Here is a 20516-nt window from a genome sequence, read left to right as displayed (position 1 = left end):
CAGTCTCCTTGTGGAGTGCAACGAGAGGCAGGTGGTTATAGTGTTGGACTAGTTAACTATAAGTTTGCAAGATTGGATCCCCTGAGCTGACAAGGTGAAAACAGTTAACCCACCGTTCCTAGGCCGTCATTGAAAATAAGACTTGCCTAGTTAAATAAAGATTAAATAAAGGTGTAAAAAATAATAATAAATAAAGATGTAAAAAATAATAAGAAATCGGCCAAATCGGTGTCCAAAAATACAGATTTCCGATTGTTATGAAAACGTGAAATCGGCCCTAATTAATCGGCCATTCCGATTAATCGGTCGACCTCTATAACAAACACTCATTTTCGTTTCAACACGTTTTGCTACAATGTGGCCTACTGAACACAACCCAGATAGGTTATGTTCCACACACAAAGGGAGTTCCCCTTCCTCTCAGATCTTCCACTCTGCAGACCTCACTCACCACAGATGTATCCCAAATGGCACCCTATTCACCATAGGGCTCTGGTCAAAAGTAGTGCACTATGTAGGGAATAGGATGCCATTTGGTGGGCTGCCATCATTAGATCAAATGTGGAGCGCCACACATGCATCTCAGATCACACACTCATGCGTGACACTAGAGAGCGTATTGCGCTCTTTTTTTCTCTCTTTCCACTATTCTCAGTTTTTCTGTGCGTGGTCTAGCAAGCCTTCGTAGCTTTGTGAGGCTAAAGCCAACAGTAGCTAACAAGCCATTTAACCCTGGGCACAAATCTAAACAACATTGTTCATGACACAAGAGATTTACTCTGAAAAGGCTTTTGGGTCGCAAATAAAAATCACCTGCACTCCTGTGCAACATAGGCTATCAATTATGTCAACACAGAATTGTGCATAATGATTCCTTCCTTCCTGCCTCTCTCTCCCGTTCTTAAAGCTCCAGAGGTGGTTGTTGCTATCGATCTCATTAATTATAATATTTAGTCCCAGCAGCAGTGTAGCTACTTACTCACCACCCCCAACCACGGAGGTGGGGACACTACAGTGTAGACACCCTAGTGACTCATCCTGTTTTAAAGCTTCATGAGCACATATGTGTTTTATGTCATTTACCACACACTTTTCCATTGTCTGCAGCACCCCCCCCCCTTCTCCCCCAACAAATCCCATGTACTCCATCACTCTCATTCACTGCACTGTCAAAAGCCTTGCACTTGATAACAACTGACCCAGTCTCTAAAAGTGTGAGGCTGCTTTAGACAGACAGAGAGAGAGATGGAGGATACAGAGAGATGGAGAGAGAGAGAGAGAGAGAGAGAGAGAGAGAGAGAGAGAGAGAGAGAGAGAGAGAAAGAGAGAGAGAGAGAAAGAGAGAGAGAGAGAGAGAGAGAGAGAGAGAGAGAGAGAGAGAGAGAGAGAGAGAAAGAGAGAGAGAGAGAGAGAGAGAGAGAGAGAGAGAGAGAGAGAGAGAGAGAGAGAGAGAGAGAGAGAGAAAGAGAGAGAAAGAGAGAGAGAGAGAGAGAGAGAGAGAGAGAGAGAGAGAGAGAGATTATGTGATAGCAAATGGCTGCTCCTCTAGCTCTATATTCCACTATGGTCAGGGTCAGCAAAGGAGGCAGAGAAGGAAATATCATGATGACATCACTGGGGAATCTATAGATTCCAGGGACAATGCCATTTCGGCGAAGCTCTATTCACTCAGTCTTTCTTTGTAGCAGCAGGTAGATTAGAAGCCGAGTGTTTCTATGAAGTCATTCAGTGCACTAGACTAGAGCTTCCACATTTCTTGTGATAGGAACCGAGCACTGGGTCTTGCATCCAGCAGCATGAATACAACATGAATACGTGTCATAAATGCATTATTACAGGCAAACAGGACTTGTATGAAATCTGAGTGGAGTTTATTATGTCAACCAGCTAAACCAGTGTGTAGCCTACCTGTAATCAGAATCAGTGGGGTCTCTCTGTGTACTGATTCAAGAAACAGGTTTATCCATCTATTGACCCAGACATATATTTAGCCTCTACCTTCTCCCCTGTCCTACACTCCCTCCCTCTCCCAAAACATGCCATAGGTTAGAAATGCACACTCTATTCTGTTGTTTCATTCTATTCTAGTTAACTGTAGCCCATATGGCTGTCAACTGGCATATGACAGAGAAAAAAGAACAACACATTGATGTTAGTTAGCTAGAAAGCCAACCACCAGGCCATCAAATAGTTGTCACTGTCACTAAGACTAGCATCAGCTAACGTACAGGTGTAGCTATACTGTCTCTGGATAGATTAACATCTAGTTAGCTAACTTGCTACAACAGCTGTGCTATGCAAGCTAGCAAGCTAACCATGGCATGACGTTATTATTATGCAGGTTGCTTAACGTTACCTTCATAAACTGCGCCGGTAGAGTCCAGGTTTTGGGGGATAAAATCAAGAACACAGCAATAAGTGGGCGAGGTGGTGCAATTCAACCGCTGCAGATCCACAGAAAAACCTCCTCATCCTTCGCAGCAGCATACACTCGCTACGGCCGCACAGGTTCGTTTCGGCCGCACAGGTTCGTTTCTTTTCAGCACCACAGCGATGATGGACCCAGGCAAACGTCAATACAGGACGCAACCATTGTAATGCGAGCAAGGCAAGCACAAGCAGGTAGGTATGACCACACAAAAACAGAACTTCCTTTCCGCGGTCCCCAAACTGCAGTTTCAATTCAAATACAACCTCGTTTGAAGACGTTGATCATTTAAACCGTTCAGCATAAACCATGGGGCAGCAACGAAATATGGCGTAAACTCCACAACAGATTTTTTTTTGAACGGGGGTGATGTCTGTCAAACTAGTAGGCGTGGCAATTTGAGGCGCAGGTTTCACAACACGCACGCGCGTGCTGCCTACATTGTGAGAAATGAGAAAAATATCAAATATTAATACTAATATTATTAGATTGTACGTAACTTCAAATATTTTTCCATAAAGGTAGTTTGTGTGTGATATATTAAACGCTTATTAAACGTTTATCTACCTTTGCAATTAAATATCCTATACTCCCATCTTGTGGCCAATTCTATGTTCATGCCACTTCTATTTGAGATGAATGGTAATAACGTGTATATCGAAAGGAGTTTCAAAATGAAGTGCAGAAACTCTGATATTGTACATCCTCATCTAGAACTGCCCACTTGTAGGTAAATCGTAAGTAACATTAAGGTGTTGCATACTTAAAATTATTCATGGAGTTTGTAAGTTGTTAATACATGGTTCTTTATTCGTTTTTGTAGATAGTTTATATATACGTTGTAAATAAGCAATAGGCTATACATTGGTTGAAAATTACTTACATTATTTGTATATGATCACATCTGGATTTGAGACATTGTGGAATGCTCCATTTCTACATCAGGGGGCTCCTGTTCAAATATTGTTTTACGTACCCTCCAAAACTGGCAGGCTAAAAAACATAACACATTGAAGTCAATAATGTAAGCACTTAAATTAAGCCCGACAAACTCTAAATGTGACCTATAATCATTAAAATAGTGGCTTATTTTCCATTAAGAAATGTTGACCCCCCCTTCTCCCGCTTGGAGCAAACCTATCGTATCAGCTGTTGTAACGCAAAGTAACTGTTCCATTTTTTGTGGCAGATGCTGGCTTTTCCAGCAGCTGTGATATGAAATTGATTGGATATAAATGTACAGATCTGAATGAAGTCAACATGAGAAGGCAAGAAATGTGACTTCATGCAGGCGACTTTACAGTAAATATATTGGGGTAAACTTTTTTTTATTTAATCGGCTACTACAGATTGCGTTGCTTTGAGATGTCTGGTGTTTTCAGATGTAAAGTCACAACTAGCTGTATCCTACTGAAATGTGTGTGAAAGTCAAATTATACCTTGGCATAATATGGTATGGCGAGGCATTTTACAATACGAGATCCCACTTTATCTGGTTATGCCTAAGCAAATAATTGTTCAACCTTGTTATTGGGTCGAATATGGCACAATAAAAACTAAAGTGTTCAGTGGGGTTATGGGATTTGTGAATCACAGATGAATGGGGATTTATGAGTCACAGATCTGACTGATCACAAATGAGGTGAACGTGTGCGCGAAATGTGTCTGAGAAATAAGGATTCACCCACGTTAGACTACATACATTATTAGTCCTCTTGATCAAAAGGTTGTGTTCTGCAGGTAGGCCTACATAATATGACATTAGTACAGCCTTTGATGACATATAACTGAAAAATAACTTAAAGGCCTATCTTGAATACTTAAAAAAAAAAAAGTATTTTCATAACGACCCTAGAGCAGGGATCATCAACTAGATTCAGCCGTGGGCCGATGTTTTTGTTGAGCGGGTGGGCGGGGGGCTGGAACATAATTGCAAATAATTTGTAGACATCAAATTGTACACAAACCTTGCTAACATTTGAATGAGATCACGTGTCTCTCTATTATGCGTGGGAATACTTTAATAGATTTCTTAGATTAAAATAACTTGAAGCTGATTTCCTTGTGTTTTTGCAGTCTTTTATGTAAAAAAAACGTATTTTTGTTGTTCCCTGAACACTTTGGGGACAAATCCCCCCCCCCATGTGGGCCAAATCTGGCCCACAGGCCGCCAGTTGGGGAACCCTGCCCTAGAGAATATGATACCCCTTGGAACTCAGAGAAGTACCCCTCAGAATTAGGGTCTCCCCCAGCCCCCAGGTTTGACTGAGAATTGTTGGAGTTGGTCAGCCCTTGGCCCATTCTCTGGCTACAACATTGTTCTGGAGGGCCTGTAAGTTCCACGGGCATCTGGGTCCCTTTCCTGCTTTGGCCAGGGACACAGGCTACAGTATCCACTGAGAAAGGAAACCATCCACATCCCGCCATTGTTGACTGCAGGAAGGAAGAACTCTCTGTGTGACCTCATCCTGTTAGGCCAGTGCCATTGTATGGAGCTGCAGGCTGGGTTTGCTTACTCATGGCGTGTGTGTGTGGGTGGGTGATTCCCTGACTTAAGTACGTCAGTGAAGATCCAGCAGACGAGGGATAGACAGCTACAGTACAGACCTCAGCCTTGTTTGAGTGTTTGATGTTTTCAGTGAGAAGGTGTGGGTATTCCAACATAAGAATGATACTGTTTTATGCCCAGTGAGTAAGCAACTATATAAGGAATGGAAGATAAAACATTATGATTACCATAAGGATCTCTGCTTTTATAATATTCATTTTAAGATGTATTCTATTACCACACTATTACCTGTGGCATTTCATTTGTGATTTTTGTCAGGTATTTTTTGTCCAGAGCAAGAGAGGGCCAAAAAGCCCATTCTAAATGGCATCAGTTTAGACATACACCATCTTCCGTCTTCCCTCTGTGTTCCAGGTATAGCATGGCTGTCACTATGGCAACGAGCACTGTTCTCAGCGACAATCTCCCCACGTATAAGCTGGTAGTGGTGGGGGATGGGGGAGTGGGGAAGAGTGCTCTCACCATTCATTTCTAGCAGAAGATCTTTGTCCCTGATTACGACCCCACCATCGAGGACTCCTACCTCAAACACACTGAGATTGATGCCCAGTGGGCCATATTGGACGGAAAATGGATTTATAGATAGCACATACATTACAAATAAGAAGCCCAACCTCTTAACCTGGCAAAAGTACTATCTCGTTTTCCCCGTAATAATCTTTCCAATGTACTGAAGAACACGATGGAATGTTCTGTGATAAGGAGAAAAAAGGATCATATTATTGTGCAGCCATTGTTAGATCTGAGGGATCAGCACACAGCTACACATATTTATGGATAACCAGGATCATTCATAATACTGTTCTCAGTGTAGATGTTACATGTGGGACCTGTCTGATCGTGCTTGTCTCTGCAGTTCTGGATACAGCAGGCCAAGAGGAGTTCAGTGCTATGAGGGAACAGTACATGAGGACTGGGGACGGGTTCCTCATCGTGTTCTCTGTCACAGACAATGCCAGCTTTGAACATGTGGACCGCTTCCATCAACTCATCCTCAGGGTGAAGGACCGGTGGGATTTACTACTTAACTTCCCACTGGTGGCCGTGGCCAGGACAACAGGAGGAGGGGAGAGGATGTGTCTGTTTGTGTTGGAATCAGTGGGCCTGTCAGACAACAGAGAGAAGAAGGGAAAGTGAGGAAAGAGATACAGAGAGAGAAAGAGAGATTCCAAATGCATAGCAGCTGGCAAAGGGACTCCAGACATTGTGTCAAAGCCTGGGAGGCAGCCAATGTGTAGCCCCATAGCTTATACAGGGAGAATGTCTTTATAATCTCCGAACAAGCATGTTAAATAACTGCATTGTAAGCTTATTGAACACACCAAATGTCTTTATTTGAATGTACATTTATGAACCTTCACAATTTTGACTTATCAGTGCTCACTGGATGTAGTTGTGTACTTCTCAAAACACTTTAAACACACAATTGTGGTGTGTGTGTGTGTTTGTGTGTGCATGAGTGCACTGGATATGTTGTGGCCTAGACGATGAAATCTAATTTTCACATTTGAATATTATTTTGCTTTGCTACTATTTCACTATTTATTTTATATAAGTCATTTATAGCTGTGTTATCATTAATTAGTACAGTGCTACTCCAGAGAGCACAAAGCACAGAGCTTAACTAAGAAATTGAAGGAACAAAACAGTTGTAAGCAAAGTAATAAATGTGTGTTAATACATTTTGTGTTCTATTATATGTGTACACATCTCGGGTAAACTGGTTTTGTCTGGATAAAACCATAATTATGACACAGAAGACTGTCTATCTGTCATTCTCAGTGGATATTAGTGTGTTAATAGTGCCCTCCAGTGGTTATAAATGTAATTGCAAGAATGGAACAACATTTAGCATGGTTGTACATTTGGTCCTTTGCTTTGGGGATATACAGTGCATTCAGAAAAATATTCACAACCCTTGACTTTTTCCACATTTTGTTGTGATGCAGTCTGACTTTAAAAGTGATTAAGTTGAGATTTTGTGTCTCTGGCCTACAAACAAGACCCCATCATTTTAAAATGGAATCACGTTTTTTCAAAATGTTTATAAATGATTTAAAAATGAAAAGCTGAAATGTCAGCCTTCCATTTGAGTCAATAAGTATTCAACCCCTTTGTTGTTGAAAGCCTAAATACGTTCAGGAGTACAAATTAGCTTAACAAGTCACATAAGTTGCATGGACTCACTGTGTGCAATAATATTGTTTAACATGATTTTTAAAAGACCTCGTCTCTGTACCCCACACATAAAGTGAATTCTAAGCACAGATTCAAACACAAAGACCAGCGAGGTTTTCCAATGCCCCGCAAAGAAGGGCACCTATTGGTAGATGGGTAAAAACTTTAAAAAGCAGACATTGAATGTCCCTTTGAGCATGGTGAAGTTGTAATTATAATTATAATTACACTTTGGATGGTGTATCAATACACCAAGTCACTACCAAGGCCGGCTCCAGGCATAAGTAACATAATCAGTCGTTTATGTTTGTTTTTTTTGGAACTCAGTCGGGGTCTGAACTTATTGTTGCGAGTTAGAATAGCCGAATACACAAGGTGCAAGTTCAAAATATTGTTTTGTCTGTCACTGACAGTCACTCAATTAGCTATGTCAGCTAACAATTTTTAGATTGCTAAGTTTGACTGGCCAGTTATCTAAACTTGGGGCATGTTTGTAGAAATGCAGTAAATTGGCTTTAAAACGGCAAATAGTTCTGTCTGCCACATGGCAAAATGAGTAGAATTGCATAGAACGTGTTATAACATTTCAACATTTTCTCTCCACTGCATGGCAAAAGTGTAGAACTGCAGAAAACTTTCTTTAAAACGGCAAAAATATCTCTGTGCCCCATGGCAAATGTGTACAACTGCATTAAATTTGTTATTTATTTATTTTTATTTAACCAGGTAGGCTAGTTGAAAACAAGTTCTCATTTACAACTGCGACCTGGCCAAGATAAAGCAAAGCAGTGCGACACAAACAACAACACAGAGTTACACATGGAATAAACAAACATACATTCAATAATACAATAGAAAAAGTATATATACAGTGTGTGCAAATGAGGTAGGATAAGGGAGGTAAGGCAATAAATAGGCCATAGTGGCGAAATAATTACAATATACCAATTAAACACTGGAGTGATAGGTGTGTAGAAGATGAGTGTGCAAGTAGAGATACTGGGGTGCAAAGGAGCAAAATAAATAACAGTATGGGGATGACGTAGTTGGATGGGCTATTTACAGATGAGCTATTTACAGGTGCAGTGATCTGTGAGCTGTTCTGACAGCTGGTGCTTAAAGCAAGTGAAGCAGATATGAGTCTCCAGCTGCAGTGATTATTGCAGTTCGTGCCTGTCATTGGCAGCAGAGAACTGGAAGGAAAGGCGACCAAAGGAGGAATAGGCTTTGGAGGTGACCCGTGAAATATACCTGCTGGAGCGCGTGCTATGGGTGGGTGCTTCAGCAAATAAAATGTGCTGTTTTAAAAAAGAATCTCTGCCCCATGGCAAAATTATTAGAATTGCAGGTAATTTGCTTTAAAGGGCAACTTTTCAACCTCATTTGCATGTTAGGGTTAGCACAATACCAGTGTCAACATATGTGAAATTGGCTCATTTCTATGTTTTGTAGAATTAAATATAAAGTTGAAATGTTCTACCTGATGACATCATCAAAAGGTAATTTTTTTTAAGCAATATGAGATTCAAGGTGATGTGGGGAGCAAGAAAATACCCTACCTTGTGCTAGATACTCGTTCAGGTGTCACGAATCCCTCCGGAACTTTCATCACGCACACCTGTCCCTTATTCTCACTGATTAGTATTTGAATATATGTGCCCTTTGGTTTCCATAGTCTTGTCGATTATTGTTACTATGTCTGCTGGTGCTGTGTGTGTACCTGTGCTGTGTGTTTTGGCTTTCGTGCCCTTGTGGATTGCGCAGATGATTACAGGTCTCATCCTGTGGGTTAATCATTGTACGTGTGTGTATTTATTCAAGGTACTCCTCTCTCTTTTGTATGGGTTTCAACCCTCTGTTTTTATTGCGTGTTTGTTTGGTCTTCGTCGCCGTGCCCTTACACGGCACTTTGTAATTTGGGATTAATAAAAAACCCTATTACACATTCCTGTGCCTGTCTCCCGACTCTCTTCATACCACCGTGACATCCAGGTTTTGAAAATCACTGTTTTGTACTTCTAATCCTACCATGTGATGTCACAGAGAAGCATTTGTTTTAGGACATTATCTTTTTAACCACAGATCATAGACGCGCACTGTTTTCACATTCACTGCCTTTATTTTTTCCCCTCATTAATCTACACACAATACCACATAATGACAAAGCCAAAACGGGTTTATAGAATTTTTTGCTTATTTCTTAAAAATAAAAAAAATAAATATGCATTTACATCAGTATTCAGACCCTTTACTCAGTACTTTGTTGAAGCACCTTGGGCAGTGATTACAGCCTTGATTATTCTTGGGTATGACGCTACAAGCTTGGCACACCTGTATTTAGGGAGTTTCTCCCATTCTTCTCTGCAGATCCTCTCAACCTTTGTCAGGTTGGATGGGGAGTGTTGCTGCACAGCTATTTTCAGGTCTCTCCAGAGATGTTTGATATCCGGGCTCTTACCGGGCCACTCAAGGACATTCAGAGACTTGTCCCGAAGCCACACCTGCATTGTCTTGGCTGTGTGCTTAGGGTTGTTGTCCTGTTGGAAGGGGAACCTTCATCCCTGTCTGAGGTCCTGAGCCCTCTGGAGCATGTTTTCATCAAGGATCTCTTTGTACTTTGCTCTGTTCATCTTTGCCTCGATCCTGACTAGACTCCCAGACCCTGCTGCTGAAAAACATCCCCACAGCTTTCCCATAGGGATGGTGCCAGGTTTCCTCCAGACGTGACGAATGGCATTGAGGCCAAAGAGTCCAATCTTGGTTTCATCAGATCAAGAGAATCTTGTTTCTCATGGTCTGAGAGTCTTTAGGTGCCTTTTGGCAAAAACCAAGTCGGCTGTCATGTGCAAACAAACTGAGGAGTGGCTTCCGTCTGGTCACCATAAAGGCCTGATTGGTGCAGTGCTGCAGAGATGGTTGTCCTTCTGGAAGGTTCTCCTATCTCCACAGAGGAACCATCAGGTTCTTGGTCACCTCCCTGACCAAGACCCTTCTCCCCCAATTGCTCAGTTTGGTTGGGTGGCCAGCTCTAGGAACCAACAGTCTTGGTGGTTCCAAACTTGTTCCATTTAAGAATGATGGAGGCCACTGTGTTCTTGGGGATCTTCAATGCTGCAGACATTTTTTGCTACCCTTCCCTAGATCTGTGCCTTGACAAAATCCTGTCTCAAAGCTCTACGGACATTCCTTCTGTCATGGCTTGGTTTTTGCTTTGACATGCACTGTCAACTGTGGGAACTTATATAGACAGTTGTGTGCCTTTCCAAATCATGTCCAATCAATTGAATTTACCACAGGTGGACTCCAATCAAGTTGTAGAAACATCTCAATAAGGTATTTCTGTTTTTTATTTTTAATACATTTGCAAAAATGTCTAAAAACCTGTTTTTGCTTTGTCATTATGGGGTATTGTGTGTAGATTGCTAAAGATTTTTAAAATCCATTTTAGAATAAGGCTCTAACTTAACAAAATGTGGAAAAAGTCAAGGGCTCTGAATACTTTCTAAAGGCACTGTATGTAGACACTGGTTTGTTGCTGAAAATTATGAATACGAGGTTCATCATTAGGTTAAGTCTCCACATGGGTAGAATTGAAGGAAATGTGCTTTAAAAATGCAGAATGTATCTCTGCCAAATTGCAAAATTAGCAGAATTATTTGAAATCTGTTATAAAATTGCTACATTTTCTCTCCACCCCATGACAAAATGTGTAGCACTGCAGAAAATGTGTTTTAAAACTGCAACATTTTCTGTATGCCTCATGACAAAACGGGTAGAATTGCAAATTAACTTTAAAACGTACATTTTTCTCTCTGCCGTCAAGAGGGGGGGCTACTAAAACATTTTGCCCTCTTGCTGACGGGGCTCCTCAACCAAATCTCGCTTAGGGCCCAAAAAAGCTATATCCAGCCCTGGTCACTACAAAGACAGGTGTCCTTCCTAACACGATACCAACCTAAATGACAGAGTGAATAGATGAAAACCTGTTCAGAATAAAAAACATTTCAAATCATGCATCCTGTTAGCAATAAGGCACTAAATTAAACCTGCAAATAAGTTACGTTTATGTCCTGAATACAGAGTGTTGTTTGGGACAAATCCAACACATCACTGAATAACACTCATATTTTCAAGCATGGTGGTGGCTGCAACAGGTTATAGGTATGCTTGTCTTTGGCAAGGACGATGGAGTTTTTAAGTGTAAAAATAAACGGAATAGAGCCAAGCATAGGCAAAATCCTAGAGGAAAACCTGGTTCAGTTTGCTTTTCAACAGACCATGGGGAGACAAATTCACCTTTCAGCAGGACAAAAACATAAAACACAAGGCCAAATATACACTGCAGTTGCTTACCAAGACAACATTGAATATTGCTGAGTTGCCTAGTTACAGTTTTGACTTGAAAATCTATGCTTGAAGAATTTTTTAAAGAACAATGTGCAGATATTGTACAATCCAGGTGTGCAAAGCTCTTAGAGACTTACCCAGAAAGACTCACAGCTGTAATTGTTGCCAACAGTGATTCTAACTTGTATTGAATCAGGGTTGTGAATATTTATGTAAACGAGATATTTCTGTATTTCATTTTCAATAAATGTGCAAACATTTCTGAAAACATGTTTTCATTTTTAGTTATGGGGAATTGTGTGTAGATGGGTAATGAAAAAAAAAACAGATTTAAACCATTTTCAATTTTCAAGGAGTATGAATAATTTCTGAAAGCATTGTATCCCACAGAAAGCTAAGTATTGAAATAACCAAATCTAGTTTACGTAATGAATCAATTTGTTGTTTCTTAGATTTAGAGACTGAAAATATCAAATCAGATTTATGTAGCCCTTTATGTAGCCAGTGATGTTCAATTTATGACAATACAATTTAGGATTAATCCAATTGTGCATCGTCCCACGGACCTCCCGGTCGCGGCCGGTTACGACAGAGCCTGGGAGGCCCCACATTGTAGGATTTTTTATGAATTTATTTGCAAATTATGGTGGAAAATAAGTATTTGGTCACCTACAAACAAGCAAGATTTCTGGCTCTCACAGGGTCCTCTGTCCTCCACTCGTTACCTGTATTAATGGCACCTGTTCGAACTTGTTATCAGTATAAAAGACACCTGTCCACAACCTCAAACAGTCACACTCCAAACTCCACTATGGCCAAGACCAAAGAGCTGTCAAAGGACGCCAGAAACAAAATTGTAGACCTGCACCAGGCTGGGAAGACTGAATCTGCAATAGGTAAGCAGCTTGGTTTGAAGAAATCAACTTTCGGAGCAATTATTAGGAAATGGAAGACATACAAGACCACTGATAATCTCCCTCGATCTGGGGCTCCACACAAGATCTTATCACAAGAACGGTGAGCAAAAATCCCAGAACCACGCGGGGGGACCTAGTGAATGACCTGCAGAGAGCTGGGACCAAAGTAACAAAGCCTACCATCAGTAACACACTATGCCGCCAGGGACTCAAATCCTGCAGTGCCAGACGTGTCCCCCTGCTTAAGCCAGTACATGTCCAGGCCCGTCTGAAGTTTGCTAGAGAGCATTTGGATGATCCAGAAGAAGATTGGGAGAATGTCATATGGTCAGATGAAACCAAAATATAACTTTTTGGTAAAAACCCAACTCGTCGTGTTTGGAGGACAAAGAATGCTGAGTTGCATCCAAAGAACACTATACCTACTGTGAAGCATGGGGGTGGAAACATCATGCTTTGGGGCTGTTTTTCTGCAAAGGGACCAGGACGACTGATCCGTGTAAAGGAAAGAATGAATGGGGCCATGTATCATGAGATTTTGAGTGAAAACCTCCTTCCATCAGCAAGGGCATTGAAGATGAAACGTGGCTGGGTCTTTCAGCATAACAATGATCCCAAACACACCGCCCGGGCAACAAAGGAGTGGCTTCGTAAGAAGCATTTCAAGGTCCTGGAGTGGCCTAGCCAGTCTCCAGATCTCAACCCCATAGAAAATCTTTGGAGGGAGTTGAAAGTCCGTGTTGCCCAGCAACAGCCCCAAAACATCACTGCTCTAGAGGAGATCTGCATGGAGGAATGGGCCAAAATCCCAGAAACAGTGTGTGAAAACCTTGTGAAGATTTAGAGAAAACGCCTGACCTCTGTCATTGCCAACAAAGGGTATATAACAAAGTATTGAGAAACTTTTGTTATTGACCAAATACTTATTTTCCACCATAATTTGTAAATCAATTCTTTAAAAATCCTACAATGTGATTTTCTGGATTTTTTCCCCTCATTTTGTCTGTCTTAGTTGAAGTGTACCTATGATGGAAATTACAGGCATTTCTCATCTTGCACAATTGAACTTGCACAATTGAACTTGCACAATTGGTGGCTGACTAAATACTTTTTTTGCCCCACTGTATATCCATTTTATTCTATATGTATTGTATTCTATTTCTCTGGAAGCAAATAATGTAACGCTCGTCGGAAGAAGTGGACCAAGGTGCAGCATGGTACGTGTTCATGATACTTTATGTAATCTGAACACCAACCAAAAGAACAACGAACGTCACATCCCACAACCTAAGGTGGCCAAAGAAGCTGCCTAAATATGATTCCCAATCAGAGACAACGATAGACAGCTGTCCCTGATTGATAACCATATCCTTGCCAAAACATAGAAACCCAAAACATAGAAATAAAGAACATAGAATGCCCACACAAATCACACCCTGACCAACCCAAATAGAGACATAAAAACGCTCTCTAAGGTCAGGGGGTGACAAATAAAGTGAGAACATTATTGTTTTAACCGGTTTTGAACGTACAGTAGTCCCATTTTATTTGGCATATTGTCAGTACAGTGCTGTAAAAAAAGTATTTGCCCCCTTTCTAATCTTCTCTATTGTTACATATTTTTATACTGAATGTTATCAGATCTTCAACCAAAACCTAATATTAGATAAAGGGAACCTGAGTGAACAAATAACACAACAATGATATACTTATTTCATTTATTTCATAAACAAAGTTATGCAACACTCAATGGCCTTGTGTGAAAAAGTAAATAACCCCTTTCACTCAATAACTGGTTGTGCCACATTTACAGTGCCTTGCGAAAGTATTCGGCCCCCTTGAACTTTGCGACCTTTTGCCACATTACAGGCTTCAAACATAAAGATATAAAACTGTATTTTTTTGTGAAGAATCAACAACGAGTGGGACACAATCATGAAGTGGAACGACATTTATTGGATATTTCAAACTTTTTTAACAAATCAAAAACTGAAAAATTGGGCGTGCATCACAATTACAGCTGATGCCAGTTCAGGATATTAAACCCAATGATCCGTTCATTTGAGTGATAGGCTACCCATTCCAGTACTGTATGTATTCACGTCTGACACTGCACCATTGTCCTTGCTTTAAAAATAACACTTAAAAAAAAAAAAATCTGGTTCTTTACCCACAGCACTGTCTTTATCAGTCTCATATTGCTGTATAACAGGAGGGGCCGGAGGAAGGAGAGTTACACTGAAACCTGCAGAGGTCCAGAAGGTAAGATGGGCGAAAGGGCACTGACCCCACACTTTTTGAACCTGTTTGAAACGTCTGTCTGAGCCTTGGACACAAAGACTTTCAGGCATTGAACAATATGTTAACGTTCGTGTCTATATAGGTTATACTGTTGAAATGTGTCTTTCTATATGTGGTCCTTCTGTAGCTCAGTTGGTAGAGCATGGCGCTTGTAACGCCAGGGTAGTGGGTTCGATTCCCGGGACCACCCATACGTAGAATGTATGCACACATGACTGTAAGTCGCTTTGGATAAAAGCGTCTGCTAAATGGCATATTATATTACTATCTCCTAGAACCACATCCAAACATGAAAGTCTTTGCTTTTGGTCTCCTACTCCTGGTGGCCGTCATCTATGGTAAATATCATCTCTTCATGTTGAACCATCCTAATGTTTTTATTTCCAAAAGTTCAGATAAAAAAACCTTGATAGTAGGTCGATAGTGTGCACTAGACTACACACTATGACTATGGCCAGTGACTTTCAAGGTTGAGTTTTCGTTCATGTTTCTCTATCTCTCTCTCTTTCTCTCTCCCCTCTCTCAGGTGAGGCCCTGCAGTGCCATAACTGTATCCGGGCCACACCAGGCAGTGGTGATTGTGTGAAGACTGTGGAGACCTGTCCTCCTGAGCTGGACGCCTTCCCCTTATGGTGAGTCCCAGCACTATTCAGTCGGCATGGCATATAGCCACAATCACTGCAGAGTCGCCACAGTGCCTTATTAATCCGACCAGAAATCAATCAAAGACACACACACACACACACACACACAACAAAAATATATTTACTAGGTAGACCTACAAGATTATCACTCAGTCGTCAGTCATTACCCACTGGACAAAAACTGGTTGAATCAACGTTGTTTCCACGCCATTTTAACCCCCCAAAAATCTATGTGATGACTAATTGGATTTGCAAAAGTTAATCAATGTAAGGGCATTTCCTCTTTTTTTCACCCAGCTTTTAACCTAAATCCAATGTCATGGTGACATTTCTTGTTGATTTCATGTTGAATTCCCGTTAGTTGACAACTCAACCAAATGTAATCAGAACTAGATGCTGAACTGACGTCTGTTCCCAGTGGGTATCGTCATCATCATCTCTCTCCCCCCCTCTCTACCTTGGTCTCTCTATTTCTCCAGAGAACACCTTCCACAAGTCCTGCTTCAAGATGATGGAGTGCCTGAAGCTTGGTGTAACCAAGGGTCTGAGAGTCACCTGCTGCAACTGGGACAACTGCAACTTATAAGACCCATGGCCCATACTCACCTTCTGTATCATTGGTATGCGTGTGGCTGGAGCCCAGTTCAAATGGCAATGGAATACATTCAGTATAGCAAAATGGCATTTGTTATCTTTTGTTCCTGATTTCATATGTCTCGAAATGTCATGAGAAGAACTTGTTTACATGTGATACGAATTATTCATCACCCAACACCACCTCTTGCATAAACTATGCACACCAGTCAGTTGTTTTGTTGAGCTTTGATATTTCTAAAGGTTCTTTACACCCTGTCCCAATATGGAATGTCCCAGTATGGAACATGACACTTCAAACCTTTGTCTTGTGAAATCCGGTAATTTCCATTCCTTTACAGAGAGACATAGGGTACTACTTGTGCTAAACCTGAGTAAATAGATTGCCCAATATCTCACACAAGTGACTCATAGATAACAGCTTTATTAGCATACTATGCTGTATAAAATCATCATCATCCAACACCAACTCTTACATAAACTACACACACCAGTCAGTTGTTTTGTTGAGGTTTGATATTTCAAAAGTCTCTTTACACCCTGTCCCAATGTGGAACACAATTGCTGTTTTGTGGCACGCCCTGTTTCTGCAAACGTTTGTGTCTTGCGCAATCTCTCGGGAAAAGCTGGAATTTTAATTGATTTAGAAACAAACATTATTATTGCTACAGATGTAACGTGTGCGCTGGGAGTCAGGAAGCAAGTTCAGGGAGTGAATAATTTAATAAATGAAAATATAATACAAAACACGAACAGCGCACAGGCATGAAACTGAAACAACGACTCCTCGGGAAGGAACCAAAGGGAGTGACATACATAGGGAAGGTAATCAGGGAAGTGATGGAGTCCAGGTGAGCATGGTAACCTAGAGTGCTGGAGAGAGCATACGTGACGGTACCCCCTCCCTGGCGCGTTCGGCTCCAGCCGCAGGACGCCAACCAAAGGGACGATCCCGGGGATCAGGAGTGGACCGGTCATCCCCGCTGAGGTGTGGGAGCCCGTCGAGCCCGCTGAGGCGTGGGAGCCCGTATTTTTTGTATATATATTTCAATTTATTTTCAATCTCTTTTCAATTTTTAATTAGATTATACCTTCCAATAACCTGATAACTCACCCATTGTGATACGGAATCGCTATTATTTTAAATTTTAGAACACATTCAAGAACCTCCAGCAGCTAACCAGCTAATTAGCTACAAGCTATTTAGTCATTGTCAGCCACTGCTTGCGGCTTTTACCACCTCCCGGCCTACTCAGCTGTTCACCCGAACCCCACTCATACGCGGCTAGAGCCCAATACTCCTCCGGATCCTTGCTGTAAACTCTGGACCTTGGCACCGGATCACCGCTGCTCCCGATTGGATATAGTGACTAACGCCACTGCCACGAAGCTAGCACCAGTTAGCCGTGAGCCAGGCACATCTCCCGGCCAGCAAACTAAATTCCACAATACCTCTTTCGCCATCTGGCTTGGATTCTCTGTCGACGCAGCCTAGTCATCGCCATTTTACCTGCTGTTGTTGTGTTAGCTGATTCGCTGTTGTTGTCTCACCTGCTGTTTTAGCTAGCTCTCCCAATCAACACCTGCGATTACTTTATGCCTCGCTGTATGTTTCTCTCAAATGTCAAATGTCTTGTATACTGTTGTTCAGGTTAGTTATCATTGTTTTAGTTTACAATAGAGCCCCTAGTTCCACTCTTCATACCTCCGATACCTCCTTTGTCCCACCTCCCACACATGTGGTGACCTCACCCATTAGAACCAGCATGTCCAGAGATAGAACCTCTTTTATCATCACCCAATGGATGGGCTTACCTCCGCTGTACCCACACCCCACCATACCCCTGTCTGCGCATTATGCCCTAAATATACTCTACCACGCCCAGAAATCTGCTCCTTTTATTCTTTGTCCCCAACGCTCTAGGCGACCAGTTTTGATAGCTGTTAGCCGCACCCTACTTCTCCTATGTTCCGCAGGTGATGTGGAGGTAAACCCAGGCTCTGCGTGTCCCCAGGCACCCTCATTTGTTGACTTCTGTGATCGAAAAAGCCTTGGTTTCATGCATGTCAACATCAGAAGCCTCCTCCCTAAGTTTGTTTTACTCACTGCTTTAGCACACTCTGCCAACCCTGATGTCATTGCTGTGTCTGAATCCTGGCTTAGGAAGGCCACCAAAAATTCGGAGATTTCCATACCCAACTATAACATTTTCCGTCAAGATAGAACTGCCAAAGAGGGAGGAGTTGCAGTCTACTGCAGAGATAGCCTGCAAAGTAATGTCATACTTTCCAGGTCCATACCCAAACAGTTTGAACTTCTAATTTAAAAAATGAATCTCTCCAGAAATAAGTCTCTCACTGTTGCCGCCTGCTACCGACCCCCCTCAGCTCCCAGCTGTGCCCTGGACACCATTTGTGAATTGATCGCCCCCCATCTAGCTTCAGAGTATGTTCTGTTAGGTGACCTAAACTGGGATATGCTTATTAACACCCCGGCAGTCCTACAATCTAAGCTAGATGCCCTCAATCTCACAGGAACCCACCAGGTACAACCCTAAATCTGTAAACAAGGGCACCCTCAAAGACGTTATCCTGACCAACTGGCCTTCCAAATACTCCTCCGCTGTCTTCAATCAGGATCTCAGCGATCACTTCCTCATTGCCTGTATCCGCTATGGGTCCGCAGTCAAACGACCACCCCTAATCACTATCAAACGCTCCATAAAACACTTCTGCGAGCAGGCCTTTCTAATTTACCTGGCCCGGGTATCCTGGAAGGATATTGACCTCATCCCGTCAGTTGAGGATGCCTGGTCATTCTTTAAAAGAAACTTCCTCACCATCTTAGATAAGCATGCTCCATTCAAAAAATGCAGAACTAAGAACATGTATAGCCCCTAGTTCACTCCAGACCTGACTGCCCTCGACCAGCACAAAAACAGCCTGGGGTGGACTGCAATAGCATCGAATAGTCCCTGCGATATGCAACTGTTCAGGGAAGTCAGGAACCAATACACACAGTCAGCAAACGCCAGCTATTTCAAGCAGAAATTTGCATCCTGTAGCTCTAACCCCAAAAGGTTCTGGGACACTAATGTCCATGGAGAACAAGAGCGCCTCCTCCCACCACTGCACTGAGGCTAGGTAAAACGGTCACCACCGATAAATCCATGATAATCGAAAACTTCAACAAGCATTTCTCAACGGCTGGCCATGCCTTCCTCCTGGCTACTCCAACCTCGGCCAACAGCTCCGCCCCGCCCGCAGCTACTCGCCCAAGCCTCCCCAGCTTCTCCTTTACCCAAATCCAGATACCAGATGTTCTGAAAGAGCTGAAAAACCTGGACCCATACAATTCAGCTGGGCTTGACAATCTGGACCCTCTATTTCTAAAACTATCCGCCGCCATTGTCGCAACCCCTATTACCAGCCTGTTCAACCTCTCTTTCATATCGTCTGAGATCACCATGGACTGGAACGCTGCCGCGGTCATCCCCCTCTTCAAAGGGGGAGACACCCTGGACCCAAACGGTTACAGACCTATATCCATCCTGCCATGCCTATCTAAGGTCTTCGAAAGCCAAGTCAACAAACAGATCACTGACCATCTCGAATCCCACCGTACCTTCTCCGCTGTGCAATCTGGTTTCCGAGCCGGTCACGGGTGCACCTCAGCCACGCTCAAGGTACTAAACGATATCATAACCGCCATCGATAAAAGACAGTACTGTGCAGCCGTCTTCATCGACCTGGCCAAGGCTTTCGACTCTGTTAATCACCATATTTGTCACGCCTTGGTCTTAGTATTTTGTGTTTTCGTTATTTATTTTAGTCAGGCCAGGGTGTGACATGGGTTTATTTTGTTGTGTTTCGTATTGGGGTTTTAGTAGGCATTGGGATTGCGGCTGAGTAGGGGTGTCTAGCATAGGCTTGGCTGCCTGAGGCGGTTCTCAATCAGAGTCAGGTGATTCTCGTTGTCTCTGATTGGAACCATATTTAGGTAGCCTAGGTTTCACTGTGTGTTTTGTGGGTGATTGTTCCTGTCTCTGTGTTTGTTGTCACAAGATAGGCTGTATAGGTTTTCTCGTTTCGTTTGTTGTTTTGTATATTTAGTTATTTCATGTATCATTCATTTTTCATTAAACAACATGAGTAACCACCACGCCGCATTTTGGTCCGACTCTCTTTTAACAGACGAACGCCGTTACAATATTCTTATCGGCAGACTCAGTAGCCTCGGTTTTTCTAATGACTGCCTTGCCTGGTTCACCAACTACGTTGCAGACAGAGTTCAGTGTGTCAAATCGGAGGGCATGTTGTCCGGTCCTCCCGCAGTCTCTATGGGGGTGCCACAGGGTTCAATTCTCGGGCCGACTCTTTTCTCTGTATATATCAATGATGTTGCTCTTGCTGCGTGGGGATTCCCTGATCCACCTCTACGCAGACGACACCATTCTGTATACTTCTGGCCCTTCCTTGGATACTGTGCTAGCTAACCTTCAAACGAGCTTCAATGCCATACAACACTCCTTCCGTGG

At 42.3% G+C, this 20516-nt stretch overlaps 1 protein-coding gene, 1 long non-coding RNA gene and 1 pseudogene across 5 annotated transcripts in view; 2 read left to right on the top strand and 1 right to left on the bottom strand.

The window, feature by feature from the left end:
- Positions 1–2793, bottom strand: part of LOC118363738 (tyrosine-protein phosphatase non-receptor type 4-like) — a 47555-nt gene extending 44762 nt beyond the window's left edge. For all 4 annotated transcript variants that reach the window (XM_052488542.1, XM_052488543.1, XM_035744896.2 and 1 more), the window contains exon 1: positions 2357–2793. The gene's annotated coding sequence lies outside the window, so the exon portion shown is untranslated. The remainder of the gene's footprint in view (positions 1–2356) is intronic.
- A 446-nt stretch (positions 2794–3239) lies between these two features.
- On the top strand, positions 3240–20140 carry LOC118363736 (uncharacterized). Its single transcript, XR_004821465.2, has 5 exons — positions 3240–3744; positions 14616–14701; positions 15016–15078; positions 15267–15372; positions 15864–20140. It is a non-coding gene; the product is annotated as an uncharacterized LOC118363736 (long non-coding RNA).
- Positions 5237–8725, top strand: LOC118363734 (ras-related protein M-Ras-like; annotated as a pseudogene).
- Positions 20141–20516: the final 376 nt, after the last annotated feature.

Source organism: Oncorhynchus keta, chromosome 30 (genome assembly GCF_023373465.1).
Source record: "Oncorhynchus keta strain PuntledgeMale-10-30-2019 chromosome 30, Oket_V2, whole genome shotgun sequence".
Taxonomy (NCBI): domain Eukaryota; kingdom Metazoa; phylum Chordata; class Actinopteri; order Salmoniformes; family Salmonidae; genus Oncorhynchus; species Oncorhynchus keta.
The sequence above is the reverse complement of the archived record's forward strand: the minus strand, read 5'-3'. Positions and strand labels throughout refer to the sequence as shown.